This window comes from Malaclemys terrapin, chromosome 24 (genome assembly GCF_027887155.1).
Source record: "Malaclemys terrapin pileata isolate rMalTer1 chromosome 24, rMalTer1.hap1, whole genome shotgun sequence".
NCBI classification, from domain to species: domain Eukaryota; kingdom Metazoa; phylum Chordata; order Testudines; family Emydidae; genus Malaclemys; species Malaclemys terrapin.
Genome location: NC_071528.1, coordinates 259,438 through 273,232, shown reverse-complemented (window position 1 = coordinate 273,232; position 13,795 = coordinate 259,438). Strand labels below are relative to the sequence as shown.

Here is a 13,795-nt window from a genome sequence, read left to right as displayed (position 1 = left end):
TACCTGTAGAAACCCTTCTTGTTACTCTTAACATCTCTTGCTAACTGCAACTCTAAATGTGATTTGGCCTTCCTGATTTCACTCCTGCATGCCTGAGCAATATTTTAATACACCTCCCTGGTCATTTGTCCAATCTTCCACTTCTTGTAAGCTTCTTTTTTGCGTTTAAGATCAGCAAGGATTTCACTGTTTAGCCAAGCTGGTCTCCTGCCATATTTACTATTCTTTCTACACATCGGGATGGTTTGTTCCTGCAACCGCAATAAGGATTCTTTAAAATACAGCCAGCTCTCCTGGACCCCTTTGCCCTTCATGTTATTCTCCCAGGGGATCCTGCCCATCTGTTCCCTGAGGAAGTCAAAGTCTGCTTTTCTGAAGTCCAGGGTCCGTATTCTGCTGCTCTCCTTTCTTCCTTGTGTCAGGATCCTGAACTCGACCATCTCATGGTCACTGCCTCCCAGGTTCCCATCCACTTTTGCTTCCCCTACTAATTCTTCCCTGTTTGTGAGCAGCAGGTCAAGAAAAGCTCTGCCCCTAGTTGGTTCCTCCAGCACTTGCACCAGGAAATTGTGCCCTACACTTTCCAAAAACTTCCTGGATTGTCTGTGCACCGCTGTATTGCTCTCCTAGCAGATATCAGGGTGATTAAAGTCTCCCATGAGAACCAGGGCCTGCGATCTAGCAACTTCTGCTAGTTGCCAGAAGAAAGCCTCGTCCACCTCATCCCCCTGGTCTGGTGGTTTATACCAGACTCCAACCACGACATCCCCCTTGTTGTTCACACTTCTCAACTTTATCCAGAGACTCTCAGGTTTTTCTACAGTTTCATACCGGACCTCTGAGCACTCATACTCCTCTCTTACATACAATGCAACTCCCCCACCTTTTCTGCCCTGCCTGTCCTTCCTGAACAGTTTATATCCATCCATGACAGTACTCCAGTCATGTGAGTTATCCCACCAAGTCTCAGTTATTGCTTCAGCAAGTCTCCTTCTCGAGGTCTCTCTTTGAGGACTGAGAGAGTATTAGTGTTCACATGTGTGAGTGCGAGCAGGAGCCTCTTTCGAGTTTTCTCCTTTCCTTTGACGGATTTTACTAGAAAACAGACGTCCCTATTTAGAAGGTAAGAGCCTCCAAGAGGTTTTGGAAGCTGCTCAGTCTGATCCATCTGGTGCCAGCTGAATTCTAGGCATGGAAAGCACTAGTTTAAGGTGGCAGAATTTTATTCCCTCTGTGGGATTTTGTCCCGTAGAATCACAGGGGACATTAGTGTTTGTCATTTTCGTTTTACCTTTTCCTCCATCCCCCCTTCCTTTCTCTTCATCTCTTACTTCTTTTGTCCTTTCTCCTGTTCACCCGCCACCACCAGGAGTGGTGTGTGTGTGTGTTGCTGGGGGTGCTCTTCATCTCCCCTCGTGGAAAGTTGATCCAAAACTGTGGGGTTGAAATAGTGCTTGAACTCCAATGACACTAGATGCTGCCATCCTGTGGCTTAGCATTAGTGTCTGGGATGACTTGGGGCAAGATCTCAACCTCCCCGCAACCCACTTCACTGCTGGCAGAATCCCTCCTGTCCCCCCTGCTAGAGCCGCCTCCCTGCCCAACCTGGGTGGGGGTGGAGAAGAGGGTTCTGATAACTTGAGCTGTGGTTTGGAGGTGGAACAGCTGTCAAGGGCACTGAGGGGGACGTAGCAGGATCTCATCCTTCAAGGAGGGGGGTTGGCACTGGAGGTTACTAGAAAGGACAGGAAGACTCCATTCTGGGGTTCAGGAGGTGAATTCATTCCTCAGTGGTGGGCAGGTGCTGAGTTGAAATACTGCTGGTTCCCGGTGCCCTTAATTCCCCCTGATTTCTCGGGGCGTTTGAGTCTCTGACAGGTTCTCGTTCCCTTGCAGCAGGAGGACGTCACGGCCAAAGTGATGTACCCGCATTATCCGCCACTTGCGCCAGGTGCCTGAGACACTGCAGGGGCTGCGCCTCTGAGGCCTTCAGCAACTCCCGCTCCCTGCTGCAGGTACTGCTCTGTCTCCCTGTAAATGGCGAGCTAGTGGAAGGGGAAATGGAGCCCCCTGACACTCACTAAAAGGGAAAGTGGTGGATTCTCCATCTCTTGATGTCATTGAAGGAAGACTAGATGCCTTTCTGGAATGTGTGTGCCCAAAAAGTAACTATTGTACTATACAGGAGGCCTATGATATGCAGGGGCTTAGATGAGATGCTCTAAAGGTCTCTTGTGGCCATAAAGTCTACAAATTTTGGAAACACTGAGTGTAGTATTGGGAGCAGCCTCTGATGTTTTACTGTCTAGCCGGCTTGCTTCCTAGAATGAACAGGCATTAAGTGGGGTGATCCACAGAGAGTAGCTGAAACCTTCAAAGTGTCAGGCCAGCAGTAGGACATTAGCACTTCCGGGGAAGGGTGGGTGTGGCAGTGATATCACAAAGGCCTTTTGCAGGACGTCAGCCTATTGGTCAAAGGTGTTAGGGAGGTGGTGACCTCAGAGAGAGATGCTGACATCAGCCTGGCAGGACAGGAGCACAGGGCCAGAGAAACCTCAGAGACCCCTGTGGCTTTGCTTCAGCAAGTCTCCTTCTCGAGGTCTCTCTTTGAGGACTGAGAGAGTATTAGGGTTCACGTACGTGAGTGCGTGCAGGAGCCTCTTTCGAGTTTTCTCCTTTCCTTTTACTGATTTTACTAGAAAACAGACGTCCCTGTTTAGAAGGTAAGAGCCTCCAAGAGGTTTTGGCAGCTGCTCAGTCTGATCCATCTGGTGCCAGCTGAATTCTAGGCATGGAAAACAGTAGTTTAAGATGGCAGAATTTTATTCCATCCCTTGGATTTTGTGTCGTAGAATCACTGGGGACATTAGGGTTTGTCCTTTTTGTTTTACCTTTTCCTCCATCCCTCCTTCCTTTCTCTTCATCTCTTACTTCTTTTGTCCTTTCTCCTGTTCCCCTCCCACCACCAGTGGTGGTGTGTGTGTGTGTGTTGCTGGGGGTGGTCTTCACCTCCCCTTGTGGGAAGTTGATCCAAAACTGTGGGGGTGAAATAGTGCTTGGACTCCACTGACACTAGATGCTGCCATCCTGTGGCTTAGCATTAGTGTCTGGGATGACTTGGGGCAAGATCTCAACTTCCCTGCAACCCACTTCACTGCTGCCAGAATCCCTCCTGCCCCCCCTGCTAGAGCCGCCTCCCTGGCCAACCTGGGTGGGGGTGGAGAACAGTGTTTTTTTCATACATTCATAGATTATCGGACTGGAAGGGAACCTCGAGAGGTCATCGAGTCCAGTCCCCTGCCCGCATGGCAGGACCAAATACCATCTAGACCATCCCTGATAGACATTTATCTAACCTACTCTTAAATATCTCAAGAGATGGAGATTCCACAACCTCCTTCGGCAATTTATTCCAGTGTTTAACCACCCTGACAGTTAGGAACTTTTTCCTAATGTCCAACCTAGACCTCCCTTGCTGCAGTTTAAACCCATTGCTTCTGGTTCTATCCTTAGAGGCTAAGGTGAACAAGTTTTCTCCCTCCTCCTTATGACACCCTTTTAAATACCTGAAAACTGCTATCATGTCTCCTCTCAGTCTTCTCTTTTCCAAACTAAACAAACCCAATTCTTTCAGCCTTCCTTCATAGGTCATGTTCTCAAGACCTTTAATCATTCTTGTTGCTCTTCTCTGGACCCTTTCCAATTTCTCCACATCTTTTTTAAAATGCGGTGCCCAGAACTGGACACAATACTCCAGCTGAGGCCTAACCAGAGCAGAGTAGAGCGGAAGAATGACTTCTCGTGTCTTGCTCACAACACACCTGTTAATACATCCCAGAATCAGGTTTGCTTTTTTTGCAACAGCATCACACTGTTGACTCATATTTAGCTTGTGGTCCACTATAACCCCTAGATCCCTTTCTGCCGTACTCCTTCCTAGAGAGTCTCTTCCCATTCTGTATGTGTGAAACTGATTGTTCCTTCCTAAGTGGAGCACTTTGCATTTGTCTTTGTTAAACTTCATCCTGTTTAACTCAGACCATTTCTCCAATTTGTCCAGATCATTTTGAATTATGACCCTGTCCTCCAAAGCAGTTGCAATCCCTCCCAGTTTGGTAATATCCGCAAACTTAATAAGCGTACTTTCTATGCCAATATCTAAGTCGTTGATGAAGATATTGAACAGCGCCGGTCCCAAAACAGACCCCTGCGATACCCCACTCGTTATGCCTTTCCAGCAGGATTGGGAACTATTAATAACAACTCTCTGAGTACGGTTATCCAGCCAGTTATGCACCCACCTTATAGTAGCCCCATCTAAATTGTATTTGCCTAGTTTATCAATAAGAATATCATGCGAGACCGTATCAAATGCCTTACTAAAGTCTAGGTATACCACATCCACAGCCTCACCCTTATCCACAAGGCTCGTTATCCTATCAAAGAAAGCTATCAGATTGGTTTGACATGATTTGTTCTTCACAAATCCATGCTGGCTATTCCCTATCACCTTACCACCTTCCAAGTGTTTGCAGATGATTTCCTTAATTACTTGCTCCATTATCTTCCCTGGCACAGAAGTTAAACTCACTGGTCTGTAGTTTCCTGGGTTGTTTTTATTTCCCTTTTTATAGATGGGCACTATATTTGCCCTTTTCCAGTCTTCTGGAATCTCTCCCGTCTCCCATGATTTTCCAAAGATAATAGCTAGAGGCTCAGATACCTCCTCTATTAGCTCCTTGAGTATTCTAGGATGCATTTCATCAGGCCTGGGTGACTTGCAGGCATCTAACTTTTCTAAGTGATTTTTAACTTGTTCTTTTTTTATTTTATCTGCTAAACCTACCCCCTTCCCATTAGCATTCACTATGTTAGGCATTCCTTCAGACTTCTCGGTGAAGACCGAAACAAAGAAGTCATTAAGCATCTCCGCCATTTCCAAGTTTCCAAGTTTCCTGTTACTGTTTCTCCCTAAGCAGTGGGCCTACCCTGTCTTTGGTCTTCCTCTTGCTTCTAATGTATTGATAAAAAGTCTTCTTGTTTCCCTTTATTCCCGTAGCTAGTTTGAGCTCATTTTGTGCCTTTGCCTTTCTAATCTTGCCCCTGCATTCCTGTGTTGTTTGCCTATATTCATCCTTTGTAATCTGTCCCAGTTTCCGGAATAGCTTGCTTTTGGGCCCTTAATAGTGTCCCTTTGAAAAACTGCCAACTCTCCTCAGTTGTTTTTCCCCTCAGTCTTGATTCCCATGGGACCTTACCTATCAGCTCTCTGAGCTTACCAAAATCTGCCTTCCTGAAATCCATTGTCTCTATTTTGCTGTTCTCCTTTCTACCCTTCCTTAGAATTGTAAACTCTATGATTTCATGATCACTTTCACCCAGGCTGCCTTCTACTTTCAAATTCTCAACGAGTTCCTCCCTATTTGTTAAAATCACGTCTAGAACAGCTTCCTCCCTAGTAGCTTTTTCAACCTTCTGAAATAAAAAGTTGTCTCCAATGCAGTCCAGGAATTTGTTGGATAGTGTCGGAGAAAAACAGAGTTCTCACTATTTGTTTAGGTATAGCAAGTCAGATGCTTTATTAACTCTCACAATTGCGCAGAGGGAGAGAGCTAAGCAGGTCTCTCAACAGGTAAACAATTACAGCAAGCATTTATACCTTTTGTTACAGACAATAATGAGCAACAGTTGCATTTTGTTTATACATAGGCCATCTTGATATCTCATTTCCTCACTTGTTTTGACTCTTGCCAACATACAATATTTTCTATACCTTATCTACACAAGGTCTTCTACACCTTATCTATACCAGGTCATAATGACTTCTTACACAGTTCTTTCTCACCCGCCTCACACAATCCTCGCTTCTACAAATCTCGCATTATCAGGGTTACAGTTAGCCTGACTCTTGCTAACGAACTGTCATGTATTGCATCCCCTTCCTGTCAGTTCTTTCTCTGCTTCCACAACCCCCCCTTTTGTACTACTAGTACAACAAACATTTTCAAATCTCTATTTGCATTAAATCTCGGAATTCAGATTCTACATCAGATGCTTCAACCTTAGGGGTTTTGATTGGATGTAATGACAATGCATGATGAGCATGGACATGAAAGGTATTACTATTATTACGTCCTTTACAACAACAATAACATACTCCTGCACAACACAAGCAATAACATTCCCATAGCGATAATATGATGGGGTTGTTGTACAATCTTAGTCATATAACACAATACATCATACTTAGTACATAAAGTGGATACTCTATAAGCTGTCTGAAAGGCATACTTTTTAACTTAATACATATTTTGAAGCATGTGAATTTGTCCTTGTACTTCAGAGATTTTCTGAACCTCTGGTAACAGTGAAAGCAAATTTTGAAATCGATCAGGTACTAAACTAGTCCAATTAAAGGGTATCTGGAACCTAAGGACTACTTGCAAAATTCTATCTGCAGGCCAGTAAATAATATGATTGCCTGCAGTGGTAATGAGATTAAAATGTATGTCTTGCAATGTGGTGGCTTTAACATACACACAGCTATCATTAGCTTAAAAAATAAGTGTCCTGTTAGGGTAGTTCCTTGTCCCCTACCCTCCCAGCAAACGTAGTCATGAAGAGTAACAACTTCTCCTGGCTTCAGTTTACGGATACACTGAAGCTGTGGGGGTTGTAACGGCCAAAATGTCCATTGACTCCCTAACCCCATCCAAATGTCAGATGTAATCCCAGGAGCACTGACTAAAAATCGATTGGGCATACCAGGAGGTCTAATTTCCCAGATGTCTCGGTGAATTACCCAATCCCACATGCATCCTCCCCATGGACCCGGCAGGATTCGGTATGTGGGAGCCCACACCCCCTGAACCGGTCCATATGCTTGGAAGGAGCACTGAGAACGTCCACACTTCCACCCAGAAAGTTTCCAAGTATGTCTCCATGGCCACAGATCAGATGGTACTCCTGATGTGTCTGTAAGGGCAGTGGGCCAAGCCTGGTGCTCTAGATCATTCCGAATGGCCATTAGCTGGTCATTCAAGAAATCCTGAATCTCTGAGCATGCTAGATCCCACTGCAATGCCTTCCCAGCCTCAGTGATATTCAATACCATCTCTGTCAGCAACTTCTGGGTCATTGAACTAAGGGCGGAAATAACATGTAACTCATCAACTCCAGCCTGTACCTGGGTTAGCTGTGCTCCAGAAACAAGGCCAATGGCCTTCTCTAGTTGCCCCAATTTCTCATCATGTTCTTGGTTCTTAAAAATATTCCAAACTGCTGCTGCATTATTGGCCCCATCCCAAAGGGATCCGGTCAAGTCTCTCTTCTTTCTAGAGGAAATAACCCAAGCCCTCTGTTGTGCTAATCTAATGGCAGCCCCCGTGAGCAATTATAAATTCTTGGGGTTCACTGGTAGTGATATCATATACTTTTATCTCCACTGATCCATTCAATTGTTCGCTTATATGGGATATCCTGAACCTTAAAAATATATTTTTTCAAACAATATTTAAATAAATCACTAAAGTGTGAAGGCCTTAGTCATTGGTTTTATCAAATCTATGGCATTGTCTGTATTTGGATGTGTTACAGGGGTAATAGTGTAATGGAGGAGATGGCAGGGGCAATGGCAACAAGGTGCCTTTGGTACTTATCATTTAAAATCCAATTAGGGAGGGCAATACATGCTGAAGGACTTATCCAAAACACAGGGCGCAGCCTGTAGAATAAACCCCAAAATCCAATCAATACCACGTTCCCAAGCATGGGTCTCACAAGTTTCTTCCTGCCAGTGTATAATTCTTTGTTTCTTCACCAGGGTCAGTTCTTAATGTCTCTTGTAGTCAGGAATCCCTGGACTTTGTGGTTTCAGTGAAGCAAGTGTTCGTTCTTCTCTTTTCCTGAAACAGTGTGGTTTAGCATCATACAGGGGAGAGGTTACTAGCACATCACCCTGTAATGGTTTTGCTTCTTCTAGAAAAATCCAGAGGCACAGTAGGTCTGTCAGTGGACAAGGGAGAGGTTACTAGCACTTCACCTTGTCTTTTTTTTTTCTTTCTTTTTCCTGCTGTCCAGAAGACACAGCAGAGCTAGAAGGAGAATTATCATCAGTCAGAGAGTCCTCCCGAGGTGGAGGGGTCTTTTTACAGTGAGAAGCATGGGTCCAGGCAGGTAGTCCTTGGCACTTCACAGTGGTGGTGGTGGTTAACAGGACTTGGAAAGGGCCTTTCCAGTGTGGAGCCAAAGCAGTCTTTCGTTGATGGACTTTACGTAGACTCAGTCTCCTTGTTTCAATGAATGGCAGGGCTGCTAGGGTCTTTGGGTAGCACTTCTTTTATCTGTGAGAAAAGAAACCTAACACATTTCATTAATGCCTGGCAGTGTTTTGCAGATCTCATAGTTGCTTGGGCACATTCAGGCCCCCCTTTTCTTGGCTATCAGCCAAGTCTTAGCTGTGGCCAGTGTCCTTGGATGGTGCCAGCATCTTATCTTTGGACTGAGCTTGCTAGCTATTTTTCCTCAGTTAACTCGTTCTGTTCTTTTTCCTTCTCCCCTTCTTGGCTTCTTTTAACCTACAAAGGAAACTTCCACTTTTCACTCATACACCTTTTCCCAACAATGAACACATACACATTGCCATTATACAGTACATTAGTCTTATTATTCAATGTATGCCATGTACACCCTTCCAGTAAAATAACTTTATTACAGAGCTTTGGAGCAACAAACCAGGACAAGCACACCCATTTTGAGGAGTCCACTCGGTAAAACCTCTGGTGTCCAATAGCTTTCCTCCCTCCCCAGCCCTCTAGCTAGAAATCTGAAGTAGCCAGAAGGATCCCATGGGCAATATGGGGAGTGGGTTAACCTTCCATGTCCTTGCTTCCAAAGACTGTTGGTATGCAAATTTTAACAACAATTTTTTTCAATTAAAAAAAAATCTGGCCAATGAAGTTTCTTTTTCTTACTTAAGCAACTGTATTAGACTTTAGTATATCACATTTTCCTGATTTATCCAAACACTTTTTGTATTCCAAGTTGAATAAAAACAAGTATCTGCTTTTTGATGTAACCCTTCTATTTAATTTTGAACTAGACTGTCTTATGAAAATATTAAACCCAACAATTCTGGCCACAAGACAAACACCACAAGACAGGACAAAGAACACAAAAATAATTCCTATTGTACCAGTAAATGCATGGTACATTGAATGCTGTTCAGCTGGCATCCGTTTTCTCTGATGATCTGAAAGACAAAAGAACAGAGGTCTACCCCTTTTGGGGTAAAAATATTTCCTTTATATACACACATACTCTTGTTGATTTTAGACAAAACAGAGGAATTACCCCATATTTCCTTGTATTTGTTTCATAGGCAGCCCAGGTTTCAGTGGCTTCTACCTTATTAGTTAGAAAATTGCATTAATACAGATGCTTTCTGGCTTGCTTCCAGATCCAAAGCTATCCACAGCTTAAAAATTCTTATGTAAAAAGGGACACAATTAACTTTCCCAGACTTTGATTGCCTTTTACTTCTAACTCCTGCTTTCAAACACCCAGTGATCTGAAAGAGACAACACAACCTATATTGGTAGGTTTGCATTTCTTTTACCTCTGCTACAATATACACTGCACATGTTCTGGGGAAAATGCACATCCTCTCCACAATTCAATTTCCACAACACTAGCCACATCAATTTCTACACAAGGTGTAACTGTTTCTTTTGTGCTTACAAAATCTCCATGCACCCCTAGTAAAGTGACAGCTCGACCACACAGAGCCAGGGGCACTGTCCTTCTCTCTCTTTTTACCAGATCTTTTATCTGCTATTTTGTTACCCAAAAACAAATTCAAATCTTTATTCTTTCCTGAACACTGGGTAAAAGCCATTTACTTAACATATAATTCAAAGGGCTATCCTTAGAGGGTTTTACCAGAGACCCACCCATCTGCCTGCTGATACTCTAACAGAGAATTACACAGAGAACAGAGGGAATTATGGCCTAATAGGATCCTATTACAGGAATTTCTACTAATACTGACCGCTACAGGGGACGGGACAGAAGGATTCCAATTCGACCTCAGAGCGTCACTGCATGCGATGGCTTCCACTCTGAGGAATTACAAATGAGAGGCTCAGTTCCGTCCACACACCTAACACCTAAATGTATAAGACAGAAATTCATTAACCGGAGTCGCCAGTAACTGTCACCAAAATATCGGGTCCACCTAGCTGAGAGCCAATAACAGCCAGACAGGGATAAGGAAGAGTTGCTTTATTCAGCAGAAGAAAGGAGAGCCTTGCACCTTGGTACAAAGACTCTGTCTTACACACATTTTACCATTTCAATTATTATCCTGGGGATTTGAAATCCCCCATGCTTATAATTACTTACTCCTTTCCTTCCACTATGCCCTCAAAGTTTCCAACCTGTTCTCCAATCTCTCTATCTATTGCCTGCCCGCTTGGGCCCGATCCTGCTTTTCTCGCTGAACCGTCCCTTCCATGGGCACCAGCTTTTTCACTACCAATTTAGATAGGAGGGTGGGCTTCTCAACTAGCCCCCACCCTTCCTGGTCTCTTCTCTTAAACATTCTTACTCACAAAGCTACCCGAGTCCTCCCTCGTGAGGCTTGCCACTTGGGCAAAACGCATGGCCCATTGGCGTTTAACGATTCGATTTTCTCTTGTGGCAAACACACTGCTCTTACAGCATATGCAAACACAAATGGTTAAATTCTGACAAGTCCCTGAAGGACCGGTACTTGCTTAGCCAGTGCTTCCTTTTCTGCCTGGAAGTCCTGTCTCAAGGCTTGCAACTTGCCCTGGGCGTAGGTTTGAGTTGCTGCCTGGTTCATGATCTATGCTCTTAATTGCTCAATTCTAGTTATCAAGTACACAACTCTTCCCTTTTCTCCAACTTCTCTATTGCCCAGTCCTGCTACGACTGGGGTAGATCCACCTGACACCCTTCCTGGTCAGCCGGGGTGGAAAGAGGAATGGCTAAATCCCTCTCCGGTTCTCAGACTTACTGCGGCTGAGAGTAGGCACACTTTCATACTCACACACGTACGTCCAGACTGGCCACGTCTGTGTATAACGTTCAGAGAAGGTGCTGTGCAATCTCCAACTTGCTTCCTCTCTTGGGAGGGCAGTTCTTTTACACCCTGAGGTCTCCTGGGGCGTCTTTTCAGTGATTCCAGTCCAGGCCGGCTGCCTGTGGCTTCTTCAGCTTCCCCAAACCACGCCGGCTCCAGGGTCGCAAAGGCAGACTGTTGGATCTCCCTGGACAGTTAAGCTTTGCAAATGTAATCCCAGCACTGTAACTTGTATTGCCTTTGGTTTGACTATGTCTATATTTTTTCACAGTCAGCTGGGGCCGAAAGCAGTTTTTCTTTGTACTTAGCCTGGTCTGCATTGATTCTTGACCTTGAACGCAGATTAACTTTCTCTTTATCTCTGGACCAAGCTGAATTTCAAATTAACCCATTCCTTTCCTCAATAGACAAATTGCTCCCATTGTGTGTCAGAGGCTTTTTGGTGATTAAAAGCTCCTCTGAGATGTATGATCTTATCTAGATTGAAGGTACCTTCTAGTGGGCATTGTTTAGATGAATTTTCACGCATGTAATGATTTCAATTCTCTAAATACCTGCAGGTTTTAGTACCATAATGTACGTACATGAAATAAGCTGGGGTACCCTTAGTGGGTGAGAGGGAATCCTTAGACTGTCCCCCACCCATTTTCCAATCACACACACAGGGAGGAGGATGCCCTGTCCGCGCTAGCGGCACATAAACTAAGGATCTCTCCCTACAGGGTATTCACACAGGAGAGACTAACGAGGATGGCCATAACCCTCCTACACCTCCCTTCAGCAAAGAGCATCGGCTAGTCTCAGAGAAATGGCGCCGCTTACTCTGTTGCATCCAGTGAGATGATCAGACTGTCAGTGGCTCACACGGAGAGGAAAAGGGGAGGGAAGATGGGTTCACACACTCCTAGACCCAGGTAGCCTCCTCGCCGGACGATGCCAGGCCGAGTTAGCCCACCGTGGGTCGGATCTCCTAAAAGATCCTCTAGTTACCGGGCTTGCATTAGAGTAGTTCTGGTCACGAGCCAAAAGACTTCGCAGAGTACTCTGGGCGTCTTCCGGTAACACTCAATTCACACTGGTGTGTACACACACACACACACCCCAAGGCCTTATTCCAGGTACTATTCCCAAGTACCTCCAGGTACTATTCCCAAGTACCTCGATGCATCACTCGAGGCGGTAAAAACCCCTCCTGAGGCGGTAACAACCCCTCAACACAGGTGCAAACCCTATGCACCTAGCATATGCATACAGGGGGCGGCAACAATTCCCCTAAGCCGCTCAGCATCTGACCTTGCTGCACAGTCAATAAGTTCGGATGGCATGAGCCCAACAGGGACAGACGGCCCCACGGACAGTCCTACTCCGACACCCCAATAGAGATTTCAAAAGGTCTCCTACCTCTATTGTGGCGCCATGGGGTTCAAAGGGGAACGATCCGTAGCAGCTGCCGGTGCCTCTGCGGGCGTTGCCATCCCGGACGAGCCCCCAAATTGTCGGAGAAAAACAGAGTTCTCACTATTTGTTTAGGTATAGCAAGTCAGATGCTTTATTAACTCTCACAATTGCGCAGAGGGAGAGAGCTAAGCAGGTCTCTCAACAGGTAAACAATTACAGCAAGCATTTATACCTTTTGTTACAGACAATAATGAGCAACAGTTGCATTTTGTTTATACATAGGCCATCTTGATATCTCATTTCCTCACTTGTTTTGACTCTTGCCAACATACAATATTTTCTATACCTTATCTACACAAGGTCTTCTACACCTTATCTATACCAGGTCATAATGACTTCTTACACAGTTCTTTCTCCCCCGCCTCACACAATCCTCGCTTCTACAAATCTCGCGTTATAAGTGTTACAGTTAGCCTGACTCTTGCTAACGAACTGTCATGTATTGCATCCCCTTCCTCTCAGTTCTTTCTCTGCTTCCACAATAGTCTGTGCCCCGTTGTGTTATTTTCCCAACATATATCCGGATAGTTGAAGTCCCCCATCACCACCAAATCTTGGGCTTTGGATGATTTTGTTAGTTGCTTAAAAAAAGCCTCATCCACCTCTTCCACCTGGTTAGGTGGCCTGTAGTAGACTCCTAGCATGACATCTCCCTTGTTTTTTACCCCTTTTAGCCTAACCCAGAGACTCTCAACACTTCCGTCTCCTATGTCCATCTCTACCTCAGTCCAAGTGTGTACATTTTTAATATACAAGGCAACACCTCCTCCCTTTTTCCCCTGTCTATCCTTCCTGGGCAAGCTGTACCCATCCACACCAACATTCCAATCATGTGTATTATCCCACCAAGTTTCAGTGATGCCGACAATGTCATAGTTGTATTTATTTATTAGCACTTCCAGTTCTTCCTGCTTATTCCCCATACTTCTCGCATTTGTATATAGGCATCTAAGATACTGGTTTGATCTTTCCTCCCAGTTTTGTCCTGACCCTCCTTTCCCTCTGACAATATAGCCCACACTCCCTCTCATTTTTGACCCATCACCCCGGTCTCCATGTTCCCCACTTACCTGTGGGCTTTGCTCACCTGTCCCCGTCGAACCTAGTTTAAAGCCCTCCTCACTAGGTTAGCCAGTCTGTGTCCAAAGGTACTAATAACTTGAGCTGTGGTTTGGAGGTGGAACAGCTGTCAAGGGCACTGAGGGGGAGATAGCAGGAGCTCATCCTTCAAGG

At 45.0% G+C, this 13,795-nt stretch overlaps 1 long non-coding RNA gene across 1 annotated transcript; it reads right to left on the bottom strand.

Annotated features, from left to right (window-relative positions):
* Nucleotides 1-6,327: 6,327 nt before the first annotated feature.
* Nucleotides 6,328-11,247, bottom strand: LOC128828826 (uncharacterized). Its single transcript, XR_008443242.1, has 3 exons — nucleotides 11,072-11,247; nucleotides 9,194-9,250; nucleotides 6,328-8,576 (listed from the first exon to the last, which is right to left on the bottom strand). It is a non-coding gene; the product is annotated as an uncharacterized LOC128828826 (long non-coding RNA).
* Between the last annotated feature and the right edge of the window lie 2,548 nt (nucleotides 11,248-13,795).